The sequence below is a fragment of the Chlorocebus sabaeus genome, chromosome 5 (assembly GCF_047675955.1).
Source record: "Chlorocebus sabaeus isolate Y175 chromosome 5, mChlSab1.0.hap1, whole genome shotgun sequence".
Lineage (NCBI taxonomy): Eukaryota > Metazoa > Chordata > Mammalia > Primates > Cercopithecidae > Chlorocebus > Chlorocebus sabaeus.
The window spans coordinates 3,252,796-3,268,941 of record NC_132908.1 but is presented as its reverse complement, the minus strand read 5'-3'; the positions used below and the strand labels follow the sequence as shown (position 1 = coordinate 3,268,941).

The 16,146-nt window shown below is 48.5% G+C and overlaps 1 pseudogene; it reads right to left on the bottom strand.

Annotated features, from left to right (window-relative positions):
• Positions 1–7,996: 7,996 nt before the first annotated feature.
• On the bottom strand, positions 7,997–15,636 carry LOC103231721 (uncharacterized; annotated as a pseudogene).
• Between the last annotated feature and the right edge of the window lie 510 nt (positions 15,637–16,146).

Sequence of the window (16,146 nt, the reverse complement as noted above, 5' to 3'; positions counted from 1 at the left end):
GACACACTTCCACTACCTTGTCTCCTGGGTTTTTTTTTTTTTTTTTAATAATTTTTAACTTTTAAAAATTTCACAAATCTGTAACAGCCAAATCTTCTGGGTTTTTTTTTTTTTTTTTTTTTTTGAGACGGAGTCTCGCTCTGTCGCCCAGGCTGAAGTGCAGTGGCCGGATCTCAGCTCACTGCAAGCTCCGCCTCCCGGGTTTATGCCATTCTCCTGCCTCAGCCTCCCGAGTAGCTGGGACTACAGGCGCCCGCCACCGCGCCCGGCTAGTTTTTTTTTGTATTTTTTAGTAGAGACGGGGTTTCACCGTGTTAGCCAGGATGGTCTTGATCTCCTGACCTCGTGATCCGCCCGTCTCGGCCTCCCAAAGTGCTGGGATTACAGGCTTGAGCCACCGCGCCCGGCATCTTCTGGGTTTTAAACATGGTCACAGATGTTTTTTGCCACTCATCCCATCAAGAAGTGGGGCGTCTGTCCCTCTGCCTTGTATCTGGGCAGCTTGTGACTGCTACCAATGAAATACAATGAAATACAGATGCGGTGTGGCCTCCAGGGTGGGGTCATAAAAGGCCTTGAAACCTATATCTTGTTTGCTGGGAGAAAGTTCTCTCACCAGCACGTGGAGCCGGTGTAAGAAGTCTAGTTACCCTGAGAACATCATGCTGGAGTAGCCACTCTGCACATAGCTGTCTGATGGAGAGTCCATAGGTGCTTTTGCTTCTTGTAAAATAGGGGAAAAAAGTCAAACAAATAGACACTGCCATTGATTAGTTGTGGATGGTGGTCATATAGGTATTTGTTAGGTTTTGTGTATTTGAACTGAGGCAGAATAGGGTCTGGAGGCAGGGAACTGAAAACCAATTCACCCTGACTTCCTAGAAGTAAATCAAAAGAAAAACCCCAACTTTTCCACACATAAGTAACAAAAGTATCAGAGGCTACTCCCTTTGCCAACGCCCACCCTTTCTGACCGGCAGATGGTAAATTGAAAGTACCTCTGATTGGTTGCAAAAAGCAACCACTGAAGTGAAACTTTGTAACTTCACTTTTGGGGGACACCACTTAATTTAGGTGGAGTGAACACCAAGTGGCCCATGGGAAACCTCTAGGGGGTGTTTGGATCCAAGAAGATTCTACATCCAGGCCCTTAAGCTGCTGCTTGGCCGGCTGCCACACTGTGGCATGTACTTTCAATAAATCTCTGCTTTTGTTGATTCATTCTTACCTTGCTTTGCTGTGCATTTTGTCCAGTTCTTTGTTCAAAACGCCAAGAACCTGGACAATTTGTGTCAAGACCCTCTACCGGTAACAGAACCATTTCATTTCAAAAAAAGATCAAGGAAAGGGGCATAATTAGCAAGGTTATCTTTGGCTGTTGGTTTGAAGGCACTGACTCCAGCCTCAGAAACAAATCTTATCCAGAAAGGGGAAGAAGGTTGTAGGTTCTGCTGCAGGGAGGTTGGCTGGGAGCATAAGGGGTGGGTCCTCCTGTCTGTCCTGCCTGCTCTAATGTGCTAGGAGAAATCCCTAGTCACTTGTATTATTTGTCAAGATCTTGCGAAGACAGACACTCCCCCAATCCTCCTCCTTCCTGAGGGTACCCCTCTGTTTCTTCCTCCCAGAAATTCAGGGTTGGTCAAATTTCCCTAAGTGCTTTCCTTATGTTTGACCCTCATTGCTCTTAAAGAGAAAAGCTTCGAAGCAAATAGCTCCAATGGGGTAAGGATTGTTGGTAGGGTCTCAGAGCTTCCCCTAGGAAGTGAGCAGACGATTTGTTTATGTTATTCCTCAAAGTGCCATGTTTTCTGTCCTTAAAACCATTTTGCTCAATGAGGAAAGGACTGGCAGGGTAGGAGTCAGACCTAGCACTGGCCACAGCTGCTGTGTGCAAAGATGTATTGTTCTGGCTGTAGCAAGGGAGTGAAGGCTGCAGGTTCTTCAGTGGTCTTCCGACTTTCAAAACAGAAGAGGGTGCCATGGGGAATAGGAGTCAGCCCTGGAAAGACAGGAGGCAGTCTTTCACCATCAGTCAAGGTTTCCTACAATTCCGTGACCTGGCCTACATGGCCAACCAGTTACTTTGCCCATGGTCACTTTTGGCAGCTGTGCACTAATGAGACACTCCTGGAAGCTGCTGGTGATGGAAGAGTTACTCACCATCTAGATCAGAGGGTCTAAACCTTGGTCAACATTAGAATCACCTGGGGACCTTTTTAAAATTCCAATTCCTGCCCGAGCGTGGTGGCTCACATCTGTAATCCCAGTACTTCGGGAAGCCAAGGTGGGTGGATCGCCTGAGGTCAGGAGTTCGAGACCATCCTGGCCAACATGGTGAAACCCCGTCTCTACTAAAAATAGAAAAATTAGCCAGGTGTGGTGGCGGGCACCTGTAATCCCAGTTACTTGGGAGGCTGAGGCATGAGAATTGCTTGAACCCAGGAGGCAGAGGTTGTAGTGAGCTGAGACTGCGCCATTGCACTCCAGCCTGGGCAACAAGTGCGAAATTCTGTCTCAAAAAAATAAAATAAAATAAAATTCCAATTCTTGGTTACCACATCTCCTAGAAATTCTAATGTGTTTCATCTGGGCCTCAGGCCAAGCTTTTTATTTATTTATTTGAGACTGGGTCTCGCCCTGTCACCAGGCTAGAGCACAGTAGCACAATCACGGCTCACTGCAGCCTTGAATTTCTGGGTAAAGCAATCCTCCTGCATAGCTGGGACCGCAGGCACATGCTATCACACTTGGGTAACTTCTGTATTTTTGTTAGGGACAGGTTTTGTCATGTTGCTCAGGCTGGTCTCAAACTCCTGAACTCAAGCAATCCGCCCACCTCAGCCTCCCAAAGTGCTGGGATTACAGGTGTGGTCTGGGCCACAGTCCAGCTATTTAAAGCTCCCCATTAATTCTAATATGCAGCCAAAATTGAGAACTAGTGCTCTATATATTAATTTGAGTAATGGCATAAGAAACTTGGAAGGAAAAAACAGGCCTGATAGAGGATTTCCAAATAGGTGGCACATTTTTCTTGACTGGTAAAATAAATGAAGGATGGTGTGCTCTATTTCAGTGAATGTTATTATAAATCATAGGTCAGGCTGGATTTCTTGTTAAAAAGTCTTCATTTTTTAACATTACATAAAAAGCCTAACTTGAAACTGCCATGCTGTAAGGAAGCCCAAGCTGTCCACATGGAGTGAAACAGATGTTCAGTCATCAGCTGTTTCTGCCATCCCAGCGTAAGCACTAGACAAATGAGTGAAGAAGCAATTTGGGACATTCCAGCCCCAGCAGACGCAAAGGGAAGAAGAATCAAGGAATCCATCTATACGCCAGGCACGGTGGCTCACGCCTGTAATCCCAGCACTTTGCGAGGCTGAGGAGGGCTGATCATTTGAGGTGAGGGGTTCAAGACCAGCCTGGCCAATGTGGCAAAACCCCATATCTACTAAAAATACAAAAATTAGGGCCAGGACTTTGGGAGGCCAAGGCACGTGGATCACCTGAGGTCAGGAGTTCCAGACCAGCCTGGCCAACATGGTGAAACCCCATCTCTACTAAAAATACAGAAAACTGGCCGGGCGTGGTGGCTCACGCCTGTAATCCCAGAACTTTGGGAGGCTGAGGCAGGCGGATCAAGAGGTCAGGAGATCAAGACCATCCTGGCTAACACGGTGAAACCCTGTCTCTACTAAAAAATACAAAAAATTAGCCGGGCATGGTGGCGGGCACCTGTAGTCCCAGCTACTCAGGAGGCTAAGGCAGGAGAACGGCATGAACTCGGGAGGTGGAGCTTGCAGTGAGCCGAGATCGCGCCACTGCACTCCAGCCTGGGCGACAGAGCGACACTCCATCTCAAAATAAAACAAAACAAACAAACACACAAACAAAAAACACAGAAAATTAGCTGGGTGTGGTGGCGTGTGCCTGTAATCCTAGCTACTCAGGAGGCTGAGGTAGGAGAATCGCTTGAACCCAGGAGGCGGAGATTGCAGTGAGCCAAGATCGCACCACTGTGCTCCAGCCTGAATGACAGAGTGAAACTCAGTCTTAATTAGAAAAAAGAAAAAGAAAAAGAAATCCAACTATAGACAGCAAGTACCGAAACCCCAGACATACAACCCCAGTCTAACAATTCCAGTGTTCTCCAGCCATTGGAGCCACCTTAGCTGAAGATTCAGCCATTGTGGAACGAGATGAGTTGTGCCTCTGTGTCTTGCTTGAAATCAGACCACCAAGTTGTGAGCATAATAAAAGGCTGCTCTTTTACACTATTAAGTGGGGTGTTTTTCATGCAACAATAGATAAGTGGAACAACAGGCATGCATGAATAAACCTTGTAGAAGATTCAATGAATATAGATGTATACAAACAAAATGAGGGTCTGGGCACAGTGGTTCATGCCCGTAATCCCAGCACTTTGGGAGGCCAAGTGGAGAGGATCACTTTAGGTCAGGAGTTCGAGACCAGCCTGGCCAACATGCTGAAACCCCGTCTCTACTAAAAATACCAAAATTGGCCGGGCGCGGTGGCTCAAGCCTGTAATCCCAGCACTTTGGGAGGCCGAGACGGGTGGATCACGAGGTCAGGAGATCAAGACCATCCTGGCTAACACGGTGAAACCCCGTCTCTACTAAAAAATACAAAAATCTAGCCGGGTGAGGTGGCGGGCACCTGTAGTCCCAGCTACTCGGGAGGCTGAAGCAGGAGAATGGCGGGAGCCCGGGAGGCGGAGCTTGCAGTGAGCTGAGATCCGGCCACTGCACTCCAGCCTGGGCGACAGAGCGAGGCTCTGTCTCAAAAAAAAAAAAAAAAAAAGAAATAGCTGGGCGTGGTGGCGGGCGCCTGTAATCCCAGCTACTTGGGAGGTTGAGGCAGGAGAATCGCTTGAACCTAGGAAGTGAAGGCTGCAGTGAGCTGAGATCACGCCACCGCACTCCAGCCTGGGCAACAAAGCGAGACTCTGTCTCAAAAAAAAAAAAAAAAAAGAGGGACTTTTCCATCACCCCCACCTAATGTCTCCATGCTGTGCATCCTCCCAGCCTCCTGAGGAACTTCATGTACCTATATGGATTAATTATATGTATATATCATGCTATACATATTTTGCAGATCTTCTTTTTAAATATTAGCAGTGTGCCTTTGATATCTATCTAGGTCCAGATGAATAGGCCATTGCCACTCTAAACAACTGTATGGCAAGCATACTATGCATATACCACAGCTGTATTGACTATCTCCCCATTTAGATTGTCTCCAATTGTTTCCTTTAACAACCAATACTCCAATGAACATTTCAAACATGCATATTTGCGTACATTTGATATAGTCTTAGTAATGGAATCACTGAAGCAAAAGCCTTGTGCTTTCTTTTTTTTTTTTTTTTTTTTTTTTTTTGAGACAGGTTCTTGCTCTGTTGCCCAGGCTGGAGTGCAGTGCCATAATCTTGGCTCACTGCATCCTTGACCTCCTGAGCTCAAGCAGTCCTCCCACCTCAGCCTTCAGAGTAGCTGGGACCACAGTCATGTGGCACCCAGCTAATTTTTTATTTCTTATAGCAACGAGGCCTCACTTTGTTGCCCAGGCTGTTCTCAAACTCCTGGGATGAAGTGATCTGCTCACCTCGGCCTCCCAAAGTACTGTGATTACAGGCATGAGCCACCGTGCCTGGCCTAGGCTTGTGCATTTTTAATTTTGAAAACTTGCATCAAATCGCCTTCCAAAACAGCTTCACAGGCCAGGAGTGGTGGCTGACACCTGTAATCCTAGCACTTTGGGAGGCCAAGGCAGGCAGATCACCTAAAGTCAGGGGTTTGATACCAGCCTGGCCAACGTGGTGAAACCCCATCTCTACTAAAAATACAAAAATTAGCCAGGCATGGTGGCGGGTGTCTGTAATCCCAGCTACTCGGGAGACTGAGGCAGGAGAATCACTTGAACCTCACAGGTGGAGGTTGCAAGGAGCGGAGATTGCACCACTGCATTTCAGCCTGGGTCACAGAGTGAGACTCCATCACAAAAAAAAAAAAAGAAAAAAAAAAACTTGAGATGTGAAAGTGCTTCTATGTCTGCATGCTCATTAAAGGTAACTGTGGAAATCATATTAATTTGTGACAATATAGTGGGTGAAAAATAATGTCCCCTCATCCGGGGGTGGTGGCTTAGGCCTGTAATCCCAGCACTTTTGGAAGGCCAAGGCAGGAGGACTGCTTGAGCCCAGGAGTTCTAAACCAGCCTGGGCAACATAACAAGACTCTGCCTCTATTTTTAAAAAAGTAATATCCCCTTGTTGCTTGTCATGTTTCTGATTACTAGCAGACTGACCATCTTTTCACGCGGTAATTTGTATTTCTTCTCTGAGTTGCATTTTTTTTTTTTTTTTTTTTGAGACGGAGTCTCACTCTGTTGCCCAGGCTATAGTGCAGTGTCAGGATCTCAGCTCACTGCAACCTCCACCTCCTGGGTTCAAGCAATTCTCCTGCCTCAGCCTCCCAAGTAACTGGGACTACAGGCACATGCCACCATGCCTGGCTAATTTTTTGTATTTTTAGTAGAGATGGGGTTTCACTATGTTAGCCAGGATGGTCTCGATTTCCTGACCTCATGATCCACCAGCCTCAGCCTCCCAAAGTGCTAGGATTACAGGCGTGAGCCACCACGCCCAGCCATGAGTTGCCTATTTAATCCTTTGAGCATTAAAAGAATTGTAGTACTTTAACATTTCAGGTATTATTGTACGTACAAATACTTTCTCTGTCACCTTTTTAATTTTTATTTTTTGAGACAGGGTTTTGCTCCATCACCCAGACTGGCGTACAGTGGTGCAATCACAGCTCACTGCAGCCTTGACCTCCTGGGCTCAAGCGATCTTTCCAATTCAGCCTCCTGAGTAGCTGGGATCACAGGCGCATGCCACCATGGCCAGTTAATTTTGTGGTGGAGGGTAGATATGGGGTCCCCCTACATTGTGGCCTTTTAACTGTATTCATGGCTGTTTTTGTCATACTGAAGTTTTCTAATTTTTCTATTTACCTGAATTTTTAAACTTTTTCAGCTTTTTTTTTGTCTTGGTTAGAAAGATCTTCCTCACTGCAAACTTTAAACAAATTTACAGATGTTACACTTTCTATTTCTTTAAATTATCTGGGCCGGGTGCAGTGGTTCACTCTTATAATCCCAGCACTTTGGGAGGCTGAGGCAGGTGGATCACAAGGTCAGGAGTTCAAGATCAGCCTGGCCAACATGGTGAAACCCCGTCTCTACTAAAAATACAACATTTAGCTGGGCGTGGGGGCACACACCTGTAATCCCAGCTACTTGGGAGGCTGAGGCAGAGAATTGCTTGAACCCAGGAGGCAGAGGTTGCAGTAAGCCGAGATTGCGCCACTGCACTCCAGCCTGGGTGACAGCGTGAGACTGTCTCAAAAAAAAAAAACAAAATTAAAACGTATAGATGACATAGAGGGAAAAGGCCAACTCCTACCCCCAATTCTACTCTTGAGAGAGAGTCATGTTTATTTCTTGCATTTCGCTCCAGGTACTTAAATTTTAACAATATTTTTTCTCTTATTTACAAACATTGGATCATACTATCTGAACTTCACTGCAAACGTGCTTTTTCCACTGAATAATACGTAGACCATCTTTGCACATTAGAACACAGAAATTCACTGCACTGGGGCCGGGCATGGTGGCTCACGCCTGTCATCCCAGTACTTTGGGGGGCCGAGGCGAGCGCATCACACGTCAGGAGATGGAGACCATCCTGGTTAGCACGGTGAAACCCTGTCTCTACTAAAAATACAAAAAAGGAGCCGGGCGCGGTGATGGGCGCCTGTAGTCGCAGCTGCTGGGGAGGGTGAGGTGAGAGAATGGCGTGAACCTTGGCCGGGCGCGGTGGCTCAAGCCTGTAATCCCAGCACTTTGGGAGGCCGAGACGGGCGGATCACGAGGTCAGGAGATCGAGACCATCCTGGCTAACACGGTGAAACCCCGTCTCTACTAAAAAATACAAAAAACTAGCCGGGCGAGGTGGCGGGCGCCTGTAGTCCCAGCTACTCGGGAGTCTGAGGCAGGAGAATGGCGTAAACCCGGGAGGCGGAGCTTGCAGTGAGCCGAGATCCGACCACTGCACTCCAGCCTGGGAGACAGATCGAGACTCCGTCTCAAAAAAAAAAAAAAAAAAAAAGAATGGCGTGAACCCAGGAGGTGGGGCTTGCAGTGAGCCAAGATCGCGCCACTGTTCTCCAGCCTGGGCGACAGAGTGTGACTCCGTCTCAAAAAATACAAAAACAACAACAACAAAAGAAATTCACCGCACTGTTTTCAGTGGATGCTGTGTAGTCCAAGGAATGGATTCACCAAAACTTATTCAGCCAGTGCCCTGGTAACAGACATTTAAGTGGTTTACAGTTTCTAACTAACTGGCAAGTGTGGCAGGCAGGGAAATGATCTAGGATGATTACCATCATTTGTGTAAGAAAGTGGCCCTGAGACTACCATGAAGGTGAATACGGCCTCGGTATGCTTACCTGAAGACAGTAGTCTTGATGGGTAGGACTTGAATGTAGGAACTAGAAAAACAGACCATCTAGCTGGGTTTCCAAGCTTTTTTGTGGGCTGCAATACACTTGGATCAAAGGAACTCTTTCTTGACGGTTCAATATGTAAAACAGTTAAAAAGTAGTGGCTGATTTGGCATTAGTTGGGGGGGAGGGAAGGGAAGGAGGGAGGTCTATACCTATGAAGCTCCTGAAATAAGAAACCAGATACATGTGCCTTCTTTGAGCCAAACCATTACCTCTCCGCTCATAGCATGTTACTAGATTTGTTCAAAAGCAAAAAACAAGTTTCAGAAACTGTACTCTAGGGTTCTGAGGGGGCAGAGTTTGAGAATCCTTGCTCTAGCCTGCCTCTGCTAATTATAAATGAGAAAACGGCAGTGCTGCTGTTAGGCTAAAATATCTGTTCCTTTCACAGCTTTGTTATAACTAGTAATTACCATTTATTTGTTCTCGGCCTCTTTGGAACAGGGATCTTGCCTGACACATGCATCCTCGCACGTGGCACGGCAAGTGGGACACAGTAGGCGCTCGTAAAATACTTGCTGTAAACATGACCGAAAAAGGGCGACAGGCTAATAACGGGTGGAAAGATTTTGGGGTCAGCACAGCCCCAGGGCGTCCCATCCCCGTGGGCCGCGGGCCACCCGGAAATACGACGACTCCACTTCCCGTCGCCGCTCCCGGGATACCAGCGACAACAGCTCCTCCTTCCCGGTAAAGGACGCTCGGCCCCTCCGGCGAAAATCCGCTATAGGCTGTCGCGGCTGCCAATCAGACCAACGGAGCCGCGAACCGGAGACCTCTGGGAGACGTGGGCCCCCGCTTATCCGCCCTCCAGTTGGCTCGCGTGCTCCCGGGGCACTCTGGGAGATGTTTCTGGGAGTGTTCCGCGCATGTGCGTGCGTGAGGGCGGGGCGTCGGGGTCATAGTGGAGTGTCCGTCGCGCATTCTGTGGGCCCCTTGGCAGAAGACACGTTTTCGGCAGAAGCCGTCCTGGGTCCCTTCCGTCCCGCAGGGAGCCCGAGACCCCGGCGGGAATTGCGCGTGGGTCGGGTCTTGCTAGACCCTAGCGCCTCTCCGCGTCCGGGCGCGCTGCGGACACTTCCTCTTTATCCTCGGCGGCTCTTCCCGCAGGTCTCCTCCCCCAAGCCGCTTCCCCTCGGGGCGCCGGGCCAGGGAGGAGCTGCCGGGCCGGAGACCCCCGGAGTGGCGCCGACTTCCGCTCGGGCGTGGGGTCCGCGGGGCGTCGGCGGGAGGGGTCCTGGAGGGGACGGCTGTGCCGGGTAGGGATTCACTGTCCTCTCCACAAAGGCGCTCCTGACAGTCATGCCAGGCGCCGCCCCGGGCTCTGGGGACGTCCGAGGACGCAGCTGGCGGTTCCTCCCGCGGTGCCCGGCACTGTTACTTCCCCGAATTCCCAGAACAACCCATTTGATAGGAAACGGAAGCTGAGAAAAATCGAGTTACTTACTCACGTCACACGGCCACCAGATATTTGAATCTCATATTTCCCACCACTTGTGGCTTACAGACTCATAAACAAGCAATTGCAAAACAGGGTGATGCGTGGGAATGACAGCAGCAGGGGGCAGGGAAGAGAAGTGGGAAGCGTCTTAGACGGCAGGATTCAGCAAACGGAGCCTCAAAGGAGAGAGTGTCAGTGCTGCTTCTTGGTAAGAAAACACAGGGCCGGGCGCAGTGGCTCACGCCTGTAATCTCAACACTTTGGGAGGCCGAGGCGGACGGATCACGAGGTCAGGAGTTAGAGACCAGCCTGACTAATAAGGTGAAACCCCGTCTCTACTAAAAATTACAAAAATTAGCCGGGCGTGGTGGTAGGCGCCTGTAGTCCCAGCTACTCAGGAGCCTGAGGCAGGAGAATCGCTTGAACCCAGGAGGCAGAGGTTACAGTGAGCTAAGATCGTGCCACTGCACTCCAGCCTGGGCGACAGAGTCAGACTGCGTCTCAAAAAACAGAAGAAAAGGAAAAACAAGGGGGGTAGTTGCCTTCCAGACACAGTTTTCTTATTTTTCTGTCCCTTTTGCTAGCCTGTCAGCCCTCTGGTGGCCGGGGACTGCCTGTCCAAAGCCTGGCTGCTAGTCATGTCCCTATAAATATTATATTGGTAGGACAGAGCGTTTTAAAGTTTCTGTAAATTTGTTTGTTTGTTTGTTTGTTTTTTTGAGACGGAGTCCCGCCCTGTCGCCCAGGCTGGAGTGCAGTGGCGCACGATCTCTGCTCACTGCAAGCTCCGCCTCCCGGGTTCACGCCATTCTCCTGCCTCAGCCTCCCAAGTAGCTGGGACTACAGGCGCCCGCCACCACGCCCAGCTAATTTTTTGTATTTTCTTTTTTTTTTTTTTTAGTAGAGACGGGGTTGCACCATGTTAGCCAGGATGGTCTCGATCTCCTGACCTCGTGATCCGCCCGCCTCGGCCTCCCAAAGTGCTGGGATTACAGGCGTGAGCCACCGCGCACGGCCTTTATAAGATTTTTAAGCACAGGAAAGTTGAGGGAGTAACATGAATACCCACGTACTCTCCACCTAGATCTAATAATCAGAATAAATAATCTGGGTAGGCCTTTATTTTTTACAAACCCTCTTGTTTAACGTTACCACATTCCAAATGAAACTCATTGGTGAGTGGTGTGGGGATCTATTCAGATCCCCATGACTGCAGCCCTTAAGCACAGGTAAGGCCACCTGCCACACCCTACTTTGGGAAGCTGACTTCCTCTCCCTCCGTTTCCATCCTGCTCAGGAGGTGCCGTCAGAAAGATCAGTTACAAATATGGTTATCTGTGCCTAGGGGCCTGGGCAGCAGATCTCATTAATCTGGGCTGGGATAGGCAGGTGGGTTGGTCCAAATTAAGAAGGAGATCCTACAGAAACTCTTAGCTGCCTGCAGGATTCAACACGAACTCCTTAAGGTAGCAACAAGGGCCCTTTGTAAAATCTGGCCAGAAACAGGTGTCCTAGATGCCTCTTCACACCCCTCAGTATACAATGTGTCCATATCATGTCAGCCTGGCTTTCAAAATTACCCAGAATCTGACCCTTCTGCCTCCACACTGGCCCAGGACCCTGCAGTCGTTTTCCTGCGTTTTGACAATAGATTGCTTTCTCCTGTTTTCACCTTTCTCCTCTTTTGTCTCTTATGGAAGCCAGAGCCCCTCCCCTCCCCAGAAACAAGATTCTAGCTCTTTCACCCAGGCCGGAGTGCAGTGGTGCGATCCCGGGTCACTGCAACCTCCCCTCCCTGAAACAAGATTCTCGCTCTTTCACCCAGGCCGGAGTGCAGTGGTGCGATCACGGGTCACTGCAACCTCCGCCTCGGAGGTTCAAGTGATTCTCCTGCCTCGGCCTCCCGAGTAGCTGGGACTACAGGCGTATCGCCGCCACACTCAGCAAATTTTTGTATCTTCAGTAGAGATGGGGTTTCACCATGTTGGCCAGGCTGATCTCGAACTTCTGACCTCAGGTGATCCACCTGCCTCAGCTTCCCAAAGTGCTGGATCACACGTGTGAGCCACCGCGTCCGGCCCAGGGTGTTTTTTTAAAGCGTAACTCCAATCATGTCACTGCTTTACTCAAACTCTCCAGTGTCCCCTCATCTCAGAGTAAGAGCCAAGTCCTTGCTGTGACCTGGGAGCCCTCCTACTTGATAGGCGACCCCAGTTCCCTCTCTAACCCCTCCATCCACTCCTCCTCTCTGCTTCTGCTCCAGCCACCACTCTTCCTCAAACACTAAGCACAAAGTTACCCCTTTTGCACTCTGTAAATAGGCAAAGACTGCTCATCCTCAAAATGAATACCTGGCTTACTCCTCTTCCTTTGGGTCTCTGTTCAAGCACAAAAGCCTTCTTCAAGTGCCCTATTAAAATGTGAAACCGGGGGCAGTGGCTCAAGCCTGTAATCCCAGCACTTTGGGAAGCCAAGGTAGGCGGATCACTTGAGGTCAGAAGTTCGAGACCAGCCTGGCCAACATGGTGAAACCCCGTCTTTACTAAAAATACAGAAATTAGCCAGGCATGGTGGTGTGCACCTGTAATCCCAACTACTTGGGAGGCAGAGGTTGTAGTGAGCCAAGATCGTGCCACTGCACTCCAGCGTGGGTAACAGAGTGAGCCTCTGTCTCAAAATAAATAAATAAAAATAAAAAATAAAATATGAAACCAATCCCCTGTACTCACTAAAACTATTATTCTGCTCTTTTTTCCCCCGATTTATCACTCCCTGATACATTGTGTATTTGTTTGTTTATATCAATTCACACTTTCCTATAAGAATGTGGGCTCTTGGCTAGGCGCAGTAGCTGACGCCTGTAATCCCAGCACTTTGGGAGGCTGAAGTGGATAGATGACTTGAGGCTGGGAGTTCGAGACCGGCCTGGCCAACATGGTACATTTTAGTCTCTACTAAACATGCAAAAATTATCCAGGCATGGTTGTGGGTGGCTATAATCCCAACTACTTGGGACGCTGAGGCAGGAGGATCGCTGGAACACTGGAGGCAGAGGTTGCAGTGGTGAGATTGTGCCACTGCCCTCTAGCCTGGGCGACAAAGTGAAATTCCATCTCAAAAAAAAAAAAAAAAAAAAAAAAAAAAAAGAATGTGGCTTCTTCTGAAGGGCATTTATATCAGAAAAAAAAGAACGTGAGCTCTGCGAGAAATTTTTTCCTGTTCAGTTCTGTATCCATAGTACCTAGAAGAGCATCTGGCATACAGCAGGTGCTCTATGAGTAAATTAATGGCCCTGTGGTGCCTCTTCCTAGCTAGACATGTATTCAGTATGTCAAGTAACCCATCTACACAGGGTGGGCAATTGTCCCAATTTCCCAGGACTGAGGTCGTTCCCAGAACTAGGCTTTCAGTGCTAAGACTGGGCACATTGGGTTTTGCTCCTAAGCAAAACGTGTTGGTCACCCTACCTCTAAGCCTACATTTTGTCATCTATAAAAAAAATAGTTGGCTGGTCACAGTGGCTCACGCCTGTAATCCCAGAACTTTGGGAGGCTAAGGCAGGTGAATCACAAGGTCAGGAGTTCAAGACCAGCCTGGCCAACATGGTGAAACCCTGTCTCTACTAAAAATATAAAAAAATTAGCTGGGCGTAATGGCGGGCGCCTGTAATCCCAGCTACTCGGGAGGCTGAGGCAGGAGAATCACTTGAACCCAGGAGGCGGAGGTTGCGGTGAGCCGTGATCTTGCTACTACACTCCAGCCCAGGTGATAGAGTGAGACTCCGTCTCAAAATAAAATAAATAAATAAATGCATACATACTATATACCTCCTTTTCATGATGGTTTAGGGGCACAGGACTCATATTTCCTTAGAAGTTAAGCTAATTCTGAAAGACTTTTTTTTTTTTTTTTTTTTTTTTTTATAATACAGAATCATGTTCTGTTGCCTAGGCTGGAGTTCAGTGTTGCAACCTTGGCTCACTGAAACCTCCGCCTCCCGGGTTCAAGCAATTCTCCTGCCTCAGCCTCCGGAGTACCTGGGATTACAGGTGCGTGCCACCTCGCCTGGCTAATTTTTGTATTTTCATTAGAGATGAGGTTTTGCCCCGTTGGCCAGGCTGGTCTTGAACTCCTGACTTCAAGTGATCCACCCGCCTCGGCCTCCCAAAGTGTTGAAATTACAGGCGTGAGCCACTGCACCCGGCCTGAAACACTTTTTAAAGCTATCTTTTTTGCTTATTACGAATGTAATAAAATCTTCATTTTTTGAAATCCCAAAATGTGCAGAAGTGAATGCCATAGAAAGTGAAACCCCTGGTGACCAGGACTGGAGTGAAGGTCGTGGCGTCCGAGCCACACATTTCCCAGGAATAACAGCAGAGAGTGGACCCTTTGCAGCAGCTTCGTAGGGTTTAGATTTGCCATGTCCCCCCAAATAAGGTCACACATCCAATGGCAGGGGCACACAAGAGAGCCCATGACCATTCCACTTTGATTATTAAACACTTAAATGACATTACAAGGGCAATAATTCTATTTTCACTCTGAGAAATTACTGGAACCCCTCCAAACAAAAGCTTTGTGAGCCTGCCTTGCCCTAGAAAGTCCAAAGTGGCGTCAAAACACTGCCTTCCAGAAGTCGTGCCTCAGAACAGCCTCTGTTGCAAAACGTGTCACCACAATTGCAAAATATCCTGCTTTAGACCAGAAAGTATCGTTCCCTGCCCAATTCTGTCATGGGGTTTTGATCTCAGTTCCGAGGAGTTTTCTGACCAGTCAAGATGGGATCACACAGCACCCACCGCATCACTGCACAGTCTCATCCTTTCTCCATCTGGTAGTGGGAGACTGCCTGGGAGGTGCTGGGTTGCCACTGTCCAGAATCAGGGACAGGTGCTGGCCCCAGTGATACCCTAGTCAACACCCTTCTTCTGGCTCAGCCTAAAAATTCCAAAAATGTGTCATCTGCACCATCAATGTGCATTTCACCCATGGTTTTTTTTTTTTTGTTTTTTTTTTTTGAGATAGGGTGTCTTGCTCTGTCACCCAGGCTGGAGAGCAGTGGTGCAATCACAGCTCATTGCAGTCTCAACCTAGGCTCAAGCAGTCTTCCTGCCTCAGCCTCCTGAGTAGCAGGGACCACCAGTGTGTGCCACCACACCCAGCTAATATTTTTTCTATTTCTTGTAAAGGCAGGGTCTCCTTATGTTGCCCAGGCTAATGTCAAACTCCTGGGCTTAAGTAATCCTCCTGTCTCAGCCTCCCAAGGGCTGGGATTGCAGGTGTGAGCCACTACACCCAGCCCAATTCACCCACTTTTTAGGGAAGATGTTGGGCTCAGAAAGATCTAGTGAACTGCATGTTTGTTGTCAGCTATGAAAATAAAGCAAAAGCACCAAATACTCTGTGAGACAGATAACAGGTGGACCAGCTGGACAGTAAAATTCAACCAATCAGAACTCATCAAAGCCTTGAACACCTGGCTGGGCATACACAGAGGCGCTCACACCCAGAGATGAGTGTTCAGCTAGGCATCACAATGTTGTGACTGACCTGTGGAAGTGACCCATCCTGGACCTCAGTGGTCAGCTGGAAATGTGACATCCATGGGTAGTCATGAATAGTAAAATCACAAATTATTGTCATGCAGGAGACGATGTTGTGAAGTGGTTTGATGTTTGGATCCTGGCTCTGGGCAAGTCACTAAGCTACAGATTCTTGGCTGCAGAGGAGGATGATAAATGCAGTCCTGCAGGGTACAGTCCTAGAGATTCTAGGAGGTAGTGTTTATAAAGCAAGTGGTGGCTGGTGCAGAGGAAGTGTTGGTGAAAGGTAAATTGCATTATTAACAAAACTTCTGGACAGGCACAGTGGCAAGATTACAGGGATTACACACCTGTAATCCCAGCACTTTGGGAGGCCAAAGCGAGTGGATCGCTTGAGCTCAGGAGTTCAAGACCAGCCTGTGCAACATAGTGAGACCCTGTCTCTATAAAAAAATACAAAAATTACCCGGATGTTGTGGCATGCAGCTGTAGTCCCAGCGACTTGGGAGGCTGAGGTTGGAGGGTTGCTCAAGCCCAGGAGGCAGAAGTTGCATTGAGCCAAGATCCG